The following is an 11,255-nucleotide window of genomic DNA, read 5'->3' as shown; positions in this document are numbered from 1 at the left end:
ACCAATGGTATAATCCCCACCACGGGTTAATTATGTGGCAACTTGTTCCATGCCTACATCAATGGACGATCAATTCCGTGATATTGTACATTATGCACTGGGGGCATTAGAACCGGATCTCTCAAATGGATTCCTTGCTATGGATCCATTCAAGAGCATTGTTCTCCCTTCTAATGAGAACCTCTTGGAAGTCATGACCTCTTATGAGTCGTGATCGAAGGGTATGAGAATAGCTCCTTATCTTGTGTGAAGCTCGTTAAAAAATGAAACAAGGAGCATGAGGATGGTTCTTTTACTGTGTCAACCTCATTAAAAAAAAAGAAACATTCCCATGAGGGTAGTTCTTTTACTGTGTCAACCTCATTAAAAAATGAAACCAAGAATATGAGGATAGTTCCTAATCTTATGTCAACCTTGTTAAAAATGAAATAGAGGGTATGAGCATAGTTCCTTGTCTTGTGGCAAGCTTGTCAAAAAATGAAACAAGGAGTATGAGCATAGTTCCTTGTCTTGTTTCAAGCTTGTTAAAAAATGAAACAAGGAATCTAAGCAGAGTTCCCTGTCTCGTGTCAAGCTCATTAAAAAATGAAACAAGGTCCCCTGGAGCAAAGTTCCAAGTCGAGTCTTTGATTAGATCTCGTAAAATCCTAGTCGAGTCTTTCACTTGATCTCGTAGAAGAACCCTCATTCCATCCACCTGATAGCACGAGTAGTCTACTTAGATGAATGTAATGAATCTTTGGGGCATGCACCTAGTGGTAAAGTTAAGTTTCCCTGTAGGTTATGCGAAGGGAATCACCCCATTCACCTTTGTCCCTATCTAGACGAAGCCAGGAAGGTGTTGGATAACCATCCTACTTCACCGCAGCGACTTCCATCTAGTTATAGGAGACTCTCCCTTTCATCATGTTGGGGGCATGTAAACCAATCTCAAGCATAGTTCTTCATTTCAAGCTTGTTTAAAAATGAAACTGAATACAAGCATAGTTTTTCGTTTCAAGCTTGTGTAAAAATGAAATTGAATCCAAGCATAGTTTGTCATTTCAAGCTTGTGTAAAAATGAAACTGAATCCAAGCATAGTTTGTCATTTCAAGCTTGGGTAAAAATGAAACAGAATCCAAGCATAGTTTTTCGTCTCAAGATTTTGTAAACATGAAACTGAATCAAAGCATAGTTCCCTATGGTTCAAGCTTGTGTAAAGGTGAACCCATTTCCATTTTAACCCTCTTGATTACCATTCTATCAACCTCTTTCATCATATGAGCCTTGGTTTGTCTCCTTTCATCGTCACTATCTGCTTGGCCGATCATACGCTTTCACTTGGTTGTTTTACCCTTTTTGAGGAACAGTTGCATTGAGTGGTCTTATTAGCCATCCTCTTCACATAAACAACATGTTTTGAGAAGTTCCAACATCATCGAAACCAGTTGCTATCCTAGACACCACTCGTTCCTCAAAGTGGAGTCCTCTTTAAGCTCTTTTCAGACTCTCTAAATATGAAAATATTGCCGAGTTCTTGTCCTTTTCAGCTCGTTAATGGATTGGAAACTACATCTACTCAATATAAATTTAACCCTTTTTCAGGTTGAGATAGATTATCTATTAACAAGGAATACGTTGACCAAACATGGTCAATAGATTCTCTCATATTGTTTTATGCTTTTTTGGGCCTAAGAGACAAATCTACAAGAAAGAACTTGTGGAGTTTTCTTTTTGTCCCTTTTCAAACTCTCTAAACATGAAAAGGACCGACTTATATTTGTCGTTAAACTCGTTAAAACATCAAATAGTGATAAACTTGTCCATCTAGACAAGACCAAGTTTCACCTTTGCTAGACTCATTAAAACATCAAATAGTGATGGATTCACCTGAAGGGTGGAATTATACAACAAGCATATGTTATCCTCCTTAAGCTTGATAAAAATAAAGAAGTATTGGTCAACAATGACTGGGGAAAATGGAAAAAGGGGAAAACCGCTTTATGGTAGCAGGTCGCTGTTGAACATGAAACTTTCACTCCATCACTGTGACTATTTGGGTTGGGTTATTATCTTGACGTTTATCATATCTTTGGTCTATCATACCATACATCAATTTGTTTTGGGTCAATGGTACCAATTCATTTTAGTGTCACCGACATGTTAAAGAGAAGTCATCCAATCAAAATTCATCCTTTGCGATACCATAAACCTTCATTTTCATGACACCATTCCTGAACCTTGTGTCATCAGTCAAATTCCATCTCTAAAATCACTACACTTGTTTCATGTCGTTGATGTGGGATACATCAGGCCCTCCTGTAACGAGTCACTTCTTGTCGACATCAGCACATTATCCAAGAAGTTTACTTAGAAACACCCTTCCAATATGTTGAGGCTTGCATACATCAATGACAGGTTTCTCGCTTCCAGCGATAGGTTGACATCAATGGCCTTCGATTGAAAGACTTTGTATGGTGTTCGACATCAAATCATCCATTCACACCATGCAGAATGTACTGCAATACCTTGAGGATCATTATCATTATCAGTGATTTCTCTCGCATTTCTTAACAACTTACATCATTGGCTGGTAATCAAATGATGTCTTCCCATGTTCAACTTCAGATCCCATATTCACATAGTTAGACTCGTGCTTGAGTGAATGATTGAACGAGATAGAAGACCCCAGATCTAGTTTCATCCATCTAGGCCGTGATTTTAGGAGTACTAAATCATATGTACAATGGCTTTACATTGATGGTCATTCCAATCATGGGTCTATATTTGTAGATGATTGTCTATGTACATGTAATGAAATTTTATAAGCTAAGTGTGGGTATGCCTTCCCTCATAAATTCATGTAAAAATCAAAATATCATGATATATGTATTGTAATTGATGCAGTTCACCTTCCACTTCGAAACCTCCTCATCACATTGTAAAGCATTTCATTCGACATTTGCATTTTTCTGACTTCATGCTTTAGGGGGCAGTTGTTATAGATCAATTTGGGCACATCACTCCCATCATCCAGATCAGTGTATTAGGGCTCATCAAAACCTAATTTCAGTTACTACATGCCCTAAACAAGTCACCCCTTTGAATGCCTCCTTCCTAGACAGTTTCATGACTTGAAGACATCCAGAAATGGCCTCTAGTGGGACCAGTGCAGGTAGGCCCATGTAAGGGTGCGTTGCAAAGCAGTTGAGTCCATGCTAGGGTGATTTTCAGAGTACTTAGGCTTCCTTTCACCTGCGTTGGGCGAGTTTGAGCGAAATTCACATAGTGTTTGGGGAATATTCTTATATTTTGGAGTCATCTTGAAGGTTCCCTCACTTATCAACTCTTATGAGCTTGAAAATGGATGAGGAACGAGTTAAGATGCATCCTATCCTCTCATCCCTTCCTCCATGGAACTAATTCTAAGTATGGAAGGCCATTCAATACCACCATTTATGACAAAACCTCTTTCATCTCCCTATAAATTGACCACTCATCTAAGTGATCAAGGGCTGGACTATGTTGAATTGTAAAGAGATAATGTTGCTATGAGAATTAGCTTTGAAGCAAGTATTGTAATGCTACAAGTTTGTCATGCTTTTGATGTGATGTGGATGGGATCCAAGCTGGAGGAATGACTTTAAATCAGACACGATGGTTGTAATTCCTTCTTCTATTCAATAAAGTATTTGAACCTTTTTCCCATATGATTGTATTGATATATTATGCTTGTATGTGTGAAATGTATCTGATTCCATTTACTTGTATTCAATAGATCTTTTTCTTTCATCGGTTCTTTGTCTTTTGTTTGTTGTTTACAAGTACTTCTCAAGCGTGTTAAGTACGGGAAGGAGCGACTGGTCGATACAAAGGAGACAAGAGGAAATTAGAACTACATGTAGGTCTTCTCATCTTCTTTGTCTTATCTATTGCTTATAGGAAAAGGCTAAAGTGCTTTAAACTGTTGTTCTAGCTATGGCTACTTATCTAGGGAATTAGTATTTATACTTAAATATGAAATTCTCCAAAAAAGTCTTGCGTTAATAAAGATCGGCATGATTTACTCTTTGAGGAGGATACCTCAATTTTTTTCAAACATTGGAAGGAATTGATGCAACCAAAAACAAGACACTTTACATACTATAAATATCAAAATTGTTAGATCAATGAAATAAACCTTCTAGTAAAATTAACCAAAGTTGATCAATAAAACACTAAGAAACCATTACTATCCTATGACTAGCTCCATCGACTACAATATAGTAAAAAAAAAACCCTCCTTAAACAAATGTTGCACCACCATTATGATTTAGTCAATGATTTTACATTCCTTAAAATTCAGTATGTCAAACATCTAATAACACAAAAAATAAAAGGAATTAATTAGATGCCTTGTGAACTTGTGTTAGAATACAACGAGAAATTTATATATCTTCTTAGTCATATCCCATATATAATCAACAAGGAATTTCTCATAGAATGGTTCATAGCATGCCCTCTATAAATATATGTCTGTGTTCTTTGAATACATGAAATAAAAACTTTCCAAGATGCCCTAAAGAAAGAATAGCATATGGAATCAATGTAACATTGTTCTATCCCATTATCGTTTGATATAAAAGTTGAATAAAATCTTGAGATGCTTCAAAAATAATTTATGGACTTGACCATTTATTGAAGTGAAATATGGTGTACAATATGTACAAATGAAGGTCACTCTAAAGTCTTTTGCAAATATAGAATTGACAAATAGAGACCCAAATGTTAGCTTGAGTAAAAGTTGTATATTTCTACAAGATATGCCCAAATATTATGAGTCATAGAACAAAAGATTGTCGCCATAATTTAAACAATGCAAAGCCATAGTTGTGTGCTATTTGTTGAGAGGAAACTCATTCTATTCAATAATGTTGACGGAGCACCATGGATTGAAAAATATTTTATGATTAATAAGTTAAGTCTTATAGTGTTTCTATGGTGAGTTTTCCTCAAAAATCGATGTGTTCATTATTTATGGTTATTTAATTGATTATATTTATGCTTACATTTGTTTATGAATTATAAGGGTATATTAATAATATATGTTTGTGAATGGATATGAGTTGTTAAATTAGTTATATTAGGCTTGGAATATCCCAGATTTAGCTTATAATATGTCAAGTTTAGGAGTTTCTTTAGGATGGGTATACTTTAAGATCAACATTTGCGGGGAATTCCACTTGAACTCCTAAATCCTATAGAAACTAAGTGAATCATATCAATTATGTGTATTTGGAGAAATCCAAACAAGCTTTAGAGGGTAAATTTGTTTAAGGAATATGATTACTGTAACTAATAATGAGAAGAAGTAAGTCACCATTAAAGACTTTTAATGAAATCTTGAATAAAGGTTCTATGTGACCAAAGATTGAACACTAGAATTATATATAATAAGATAATACTAATAAATATTTATACAAGGTTTTGTACAATGAAAATTTTTATGGGACATTGTTTATCAAGTCTTACTTTTTAAAGCTTTATTAAACCACACCCACCTGACTGTTGTGCCTCTTGGTACACCCGTCACCTAACTCGCCTGATACAAAGATGATGGTGATGGTGACGATGTTGATGATCATGATGATGACAAAGATGACGATAAAGGGTAAGAAGTTTTATGAAATTGAAGTGTAAGGATTTTTTTCAACCTCTTGACTATGAAGTACATTATAAGCTCGCAACTCGTAAATAGTAATAAATAACTTCATCTGCTTGACATTTATATATGTTATAATTTTGTCATTTTATTTTTGAATTATTTATGTTAGTCATATTTGATTCTCAAATCCCTCCCATATCATCAATTCATGCATCTACCATAACCATGTCACATTTCAGTATATACGAGCACAAATTGAAAAAATTTCAACATTGGTCCCATTCTCAAGTCATGCATAGTAATGGGCAGAAATTACTTCTTTTTTGCAGGTGCCCCTTGTCAAGTCGGGCTGACCAATAAAATTTTTGTATGAGTGCCACTACTAAGCGAGCACCCTAGTGTGCCCAGCATGCGACACCCCCATGGGCACCTAAACACCCCTCCTTTGTGCAAGCACGGACGCTCTCCCTATTGTGAAAACCAATGAACACAAATAATTATCTCATCAATGACAACAAAATATTATCATTTGTTAGTACCATATTGCATAATCAATCAATTATTAACCGACTTTTAACACCTAAACATGAATTTAGTAAATTTTCTAAAAATCATTATGAGACAACCTTGTAGTAACTTTATACATGGGAAGTCACGGGCCAAAATTACTTATTTTGTATGGGTGCCCCTTACCAAGTTGGATCGACACACCAACTCGTCACATGGGCACCCCTAATGGGTGGGTGACCTAGCATGGGCATTTGCCCTGTTGTGAAAATCAGTGAAAACAAATCATTAGCTCATCAATGAAAACAAAAAAATATGCTTTGTTATTTCCATGTTGCATGATAAATATTCAATTATAAACCGACTTTCAACACCTAAACATTAATTTAGTTAATTTTATAAAAATCATTGTGAGGCCGCTTTGTGGGAACTTTGTTCATGGTCAATCATGGGTTGGCATTACTTATTTTTTGTGGGTGCCCCTTTCCAATTCGAGTCAACCCGCCAACTCGTTGCATGGGCTCCCTAGCATTCCCAACACATGACACCCCCATGGGCACCTGACATTCGTGTGGGCATGCCCAAGGCATGGGTGTTCACCCTGCTATGAAAATCAGTGAACACAAATAATTATCTCAATAATGACAACAAAAAATTATAATTTGTATGTACCATGCTGCATAATCAATCAATTATTAACCGTATTTTAACACCTAAACATGAATTTAGTCAATTTTATAAAAATCATTATGAAGCCCCCTTATGGAAACTCTATTCATGGGCAGTCATGGGCCAACATTACTTCTTTTGTGTGGGCACCCCTTTCCAAGTCAGGTCAACCTACCAACTCATCGCACAGGCACCCCTACCAGGTGGACACCCTGGCGTTCCTAGCATGCGACACTTCCATTGACACCCATGCACCCTGCCTTCATGTGGTCATGCCTAAGGCTCGGGAGTTCACCCTGTTATGAAAATCAATGAAAAAAAATCATTAGCTCATTAATGAAAAAAGCATATTATCATTTTTTTAGTGCCGACATAAGCCTACAGTCATGGGCCAACATTACTTCTTTTGTGTGGGCACTGCTTACTAAGTCGGGTCGACCCACCAACTCGTCACATGGATACCCTTCTCGAGCAGGTGCCCTAGCGTGCCCAACACACGATGCGCCCATGGGCACCCGAGTGCACCTCCTTTGTGCAAGCGCACATAGAATGCAAGTGTTCGCCTTACTGTGCAAATCAATTAACACAAATCATTATCTCATAAATGACAACAAATTATTATCATTTATTATTTCCATGCTGAGTGATCTATTTTCAATTATAAACTGACTTTTAACACCTAAACGTTAGTTTATTTCAATTTCTAAAAATCAAATTATTAGACCTCCTTGTGGGAACTCTGTTCATGGGCCAACATTACTTCTTTTTTGTGGGAGCCCCTTTTCAAGTCTAGGCAACCCACCAACTCGTCACACGGGCACCCCTGCCAGTCGGGCACCTTGACGTGCCCTGCATGCAATGACCCCATGGGAACTGCGGTACCCTGCCTTCGTACGAGTGCACCCAAGGTATTGGAATTCACCCTTATATGCAAATCAGTGAACAAAAATATTCGTTAGCTCGTCAATGGCAACAAAACATTATCATTTCTTATTTCCATGATGCATGATCAATATTCAATTATAAACCAACTGTTAACACCTAAATGTTAATTTCATTAATTTTTAAAAAAACATTATGATACCCCCTTGTGCGAACTCTGTTCATGGGCAGTCATGGGCTAACGTTACTTATTTTATGCGGGAAACCCTTGCCAAGTTGGGTCAACAAACCAACTCATTCCATGGGCACCTTGACATGCCCAACACGCGACACCCCCATGAGTGCCCAGGCACCCCGCCTTTGTGCGGGTGAGCCCAAGGCGTGAGTGTTTGCTCTATTTTGTAAATAAGTGAATACAAATCATTAGATCATCAATGACAACAAAATATTATCATTTTTTAGTACCATGTGCATAATCATTCAATTATAAACTGACCTTTAACACCTAAACATTAATTTAGTCTATTTTCTAAAAATAATTATGAGACCCCTTGGTGGGAACTTAATTCAAGGAAAATCATGGGCCGACCTTACTTCTTTTGTGTGGGTTCCCCCTTCCAATTCGGTTCAATCCACCAACTCGTCGCACGAGCGCCCCTACTAGGTGAGCGTCCTGGTGTGCCCAACACGCGACGCCCCCAGGGTCACCCACTTGCTCCACCTTCGTGTGAGGGTGCCTAGGGGATGAGAATTCACCCTGCTATGCAAATTAGTCAACACAAATCATTATATCATCATAGAAAACAAAATATTATCATTTGTTAGTACATCCATGTTGCATAATCAATCAATAATAAACCATCTTTTAACACCTAAACATTAATTTACTCAAATTATTTTCTAAAAATAATTATGAGATACCCTAGTGGGAACTCAGTTAATGGGTAGCCATGGTCCGATCTTAGTTTTCACATCTTCCTAACTTCCATGTTTCCTGGTTCATCCGTCACCCAACTCGCCTGGTATGTCTCCTTAATGAACCATAGTCAAAATTGGAAATGATGGTATAAATGTAAATGAGCTTCTCTACTTAACAAGGCCAATGACATGAAGGTGGAAGCTCATATGGCCCCTCCCCCCGCACATCACTCTCAATTCCCTGATTCCAAATCTATCTACTATAATATATTTGAAAGGAACACAGTAACATAAAAACATAAAAACTAGGAAAGTAAAAACTTAAGGTGAACGAAAGAGAAAAACCAACTGAAAAGATATAAATACATACCTCATACTTTCAACGTTTTGATATCATTAATATTCTTCCTCATCCAACTCATCATCTATATCATCCAATTCAGAATTTATGTATAAATGATTCACCATATCAACATCATCATCATTGTCTATATCATCATCTAGAACGTGTTATTCTACATTTGGTTCAACTTATTCAAGTTCTTCATTTCACACAACATCAATATCATATAGTTAATCTAAATTAACATTGTATAAATTAACATATATTCCTTAAACTTCTTCGACATATTCATCTGACACTGCATGAACCCCCTGCTCCTCTACATCATCTTCTTCCACTACATTATACTTTACAGGCCTTCCTATGGGATCATTTCTAACAACATATGACCAAACCACTTTACCTAAAACATCTACAAAAAATACTTATTCACAATGGCTTGGAAGAACATATCATTGTGATCCTGGCTCAATATTCCTTGTATCAACCATGATAAATCTGTTAGCATACTCAATAATAGCTCTATCAGAGTCACATTGATGGATTCGTAGCCTAAACCATTTGACATCGAAGAAAACTATTTTGTAGGATTTAAAGTCACACTCAATTATATCATGCAGATACCCATAGTATCAATTGTCAGAGGGTTCTAGATGTTTGTCACCTCTAGAGGAAACATTGATAACTTGAAATACTTCATTTATCCCACTATCAAAAGTTTTCATCTTTTCATCCAACCTTTTGATGTGAAATTTGCTGCCATTGCACCACATTTTGTTATGGTGTTTCAATAGAAATATGTCAAACACATAACAAATGCATTGTTAATTGATAATCATGCATATTTATACTTGCAAAATTTGAAAATTAAGAAAAAAACATGCCATACGAATCAATATAATTGAAAAAAAATAAGTAATATGGATGAATATGCTTACCTGATAATCTTTTAAACCATATGCTAAATCAATTTCCCTTTGTGTAAGAATGGTATCTCCACTATGTTAAGCTCCTTTGACTAATGTAGACACGCCATACCATGATAACTTGCCATTATTAGATTGTTTGCATCATTCAATCCATACCTTCATCCAATATTGATTGTTTGTAATTTATAAATGTATTGCATTCCACTCTCGACTGAGTGTATTGAAATAAAACAATTCACATATATAAATAGTTACCATGTTATACTTTCATAATAATGGATTATGCAAGAAGACTGAAAATTAAATAATTATGATATACGTAAAAACAAAAAAGTCAAATGTGCTATAAATCTCCATTATCTACTTACATCTCACTTTTCTCATTCTACCTTTCCCCAATAGGTTCTCCACTTCAAAATTGTCCATGGAGTTGACATCCCAAATGAGATCCAATACATTAATACTTTTTCCTATTTCATCACTATATTGATGAATATAAACCAAGGTTTGATATACCATATATCCCTCTACCATAGAACCCTTGAGATGTTCTCTTTTTATGACCAAAGCCTTCAATGATTTCAAGTGCCTCTCAATAATCCACATTTATCTTGTGTTTATAGGTCCACATTTTTCAATCTCCTTGACTTGGTGTATGAGGTAGTGTTCTTGTGCATTGAAAAATGTGAGAGGTAGATAACTTTGTATTTCAGACATTAGATAGGGAATTTGTTTTCTTCAATACTTTATATATTCGTTATCTATTTATTTGGACGACAACCATTTACAAATTAAGAAAGAAAAACACAAGTTTCAAAATAAAAGTATAATATGGTACATGATGGCAAGAAAAACACATGCTGTCAAAAATATGTGACACAACAACTTATTGAACAAATTACAATTTTCACATAAATCTCCACTTACCTCATGTATTTTCCAAGATCATATATAACTTGTTTGACATTATTGTCAATTTTTTCTGGAAGAGATAAAGGTAGAACATATTGTTACAAAAATAATGATCGATCATTATTTTTTCCTAAATTAGTAGAAAAAAACACTAATTAATAAGATATTTCACCAATGTATAAAATATATATACACTAAAATAATTACCATAATGAACGTATGCCAATAATTAGTTTTTACCCCACCTAATTCACCTTTCTTTGTTAGGATATTCTTTATGTTTGAAGAAAATCATGTTGGAAATTTAATTTTTTCAATAACCTCTTTAACATGCTTACTTTGTTGCTTTGTCAATAACAATGGAAGAGTGCTTATATTTTGGACAAATCCATCGCTATTTAAATGAATCATACTTTGCAATTCATGGTCAACCTCCTTAATTATCATTACAAATATTGACAATTTTTTCTT

The sequence above is a fragment of the Pinus tabuliformis genome, chromosome 7 (assembly GCF_031772625.1).
Source record: "Pinus tabuliformis cultivar Carrire ecotype Pingquan chromosome 7, CPIR1, whole genome shotgun sequence".
Taxonomy (NCBI): Eukaryota; Viridiplantae; Streptophyta; class Pinopsida; order Pinales; family Pinaceae; genus Pinus; species Pinus tabuliformis.
This window is presented reverse-complemented; position numbering follows the sequence as displayed.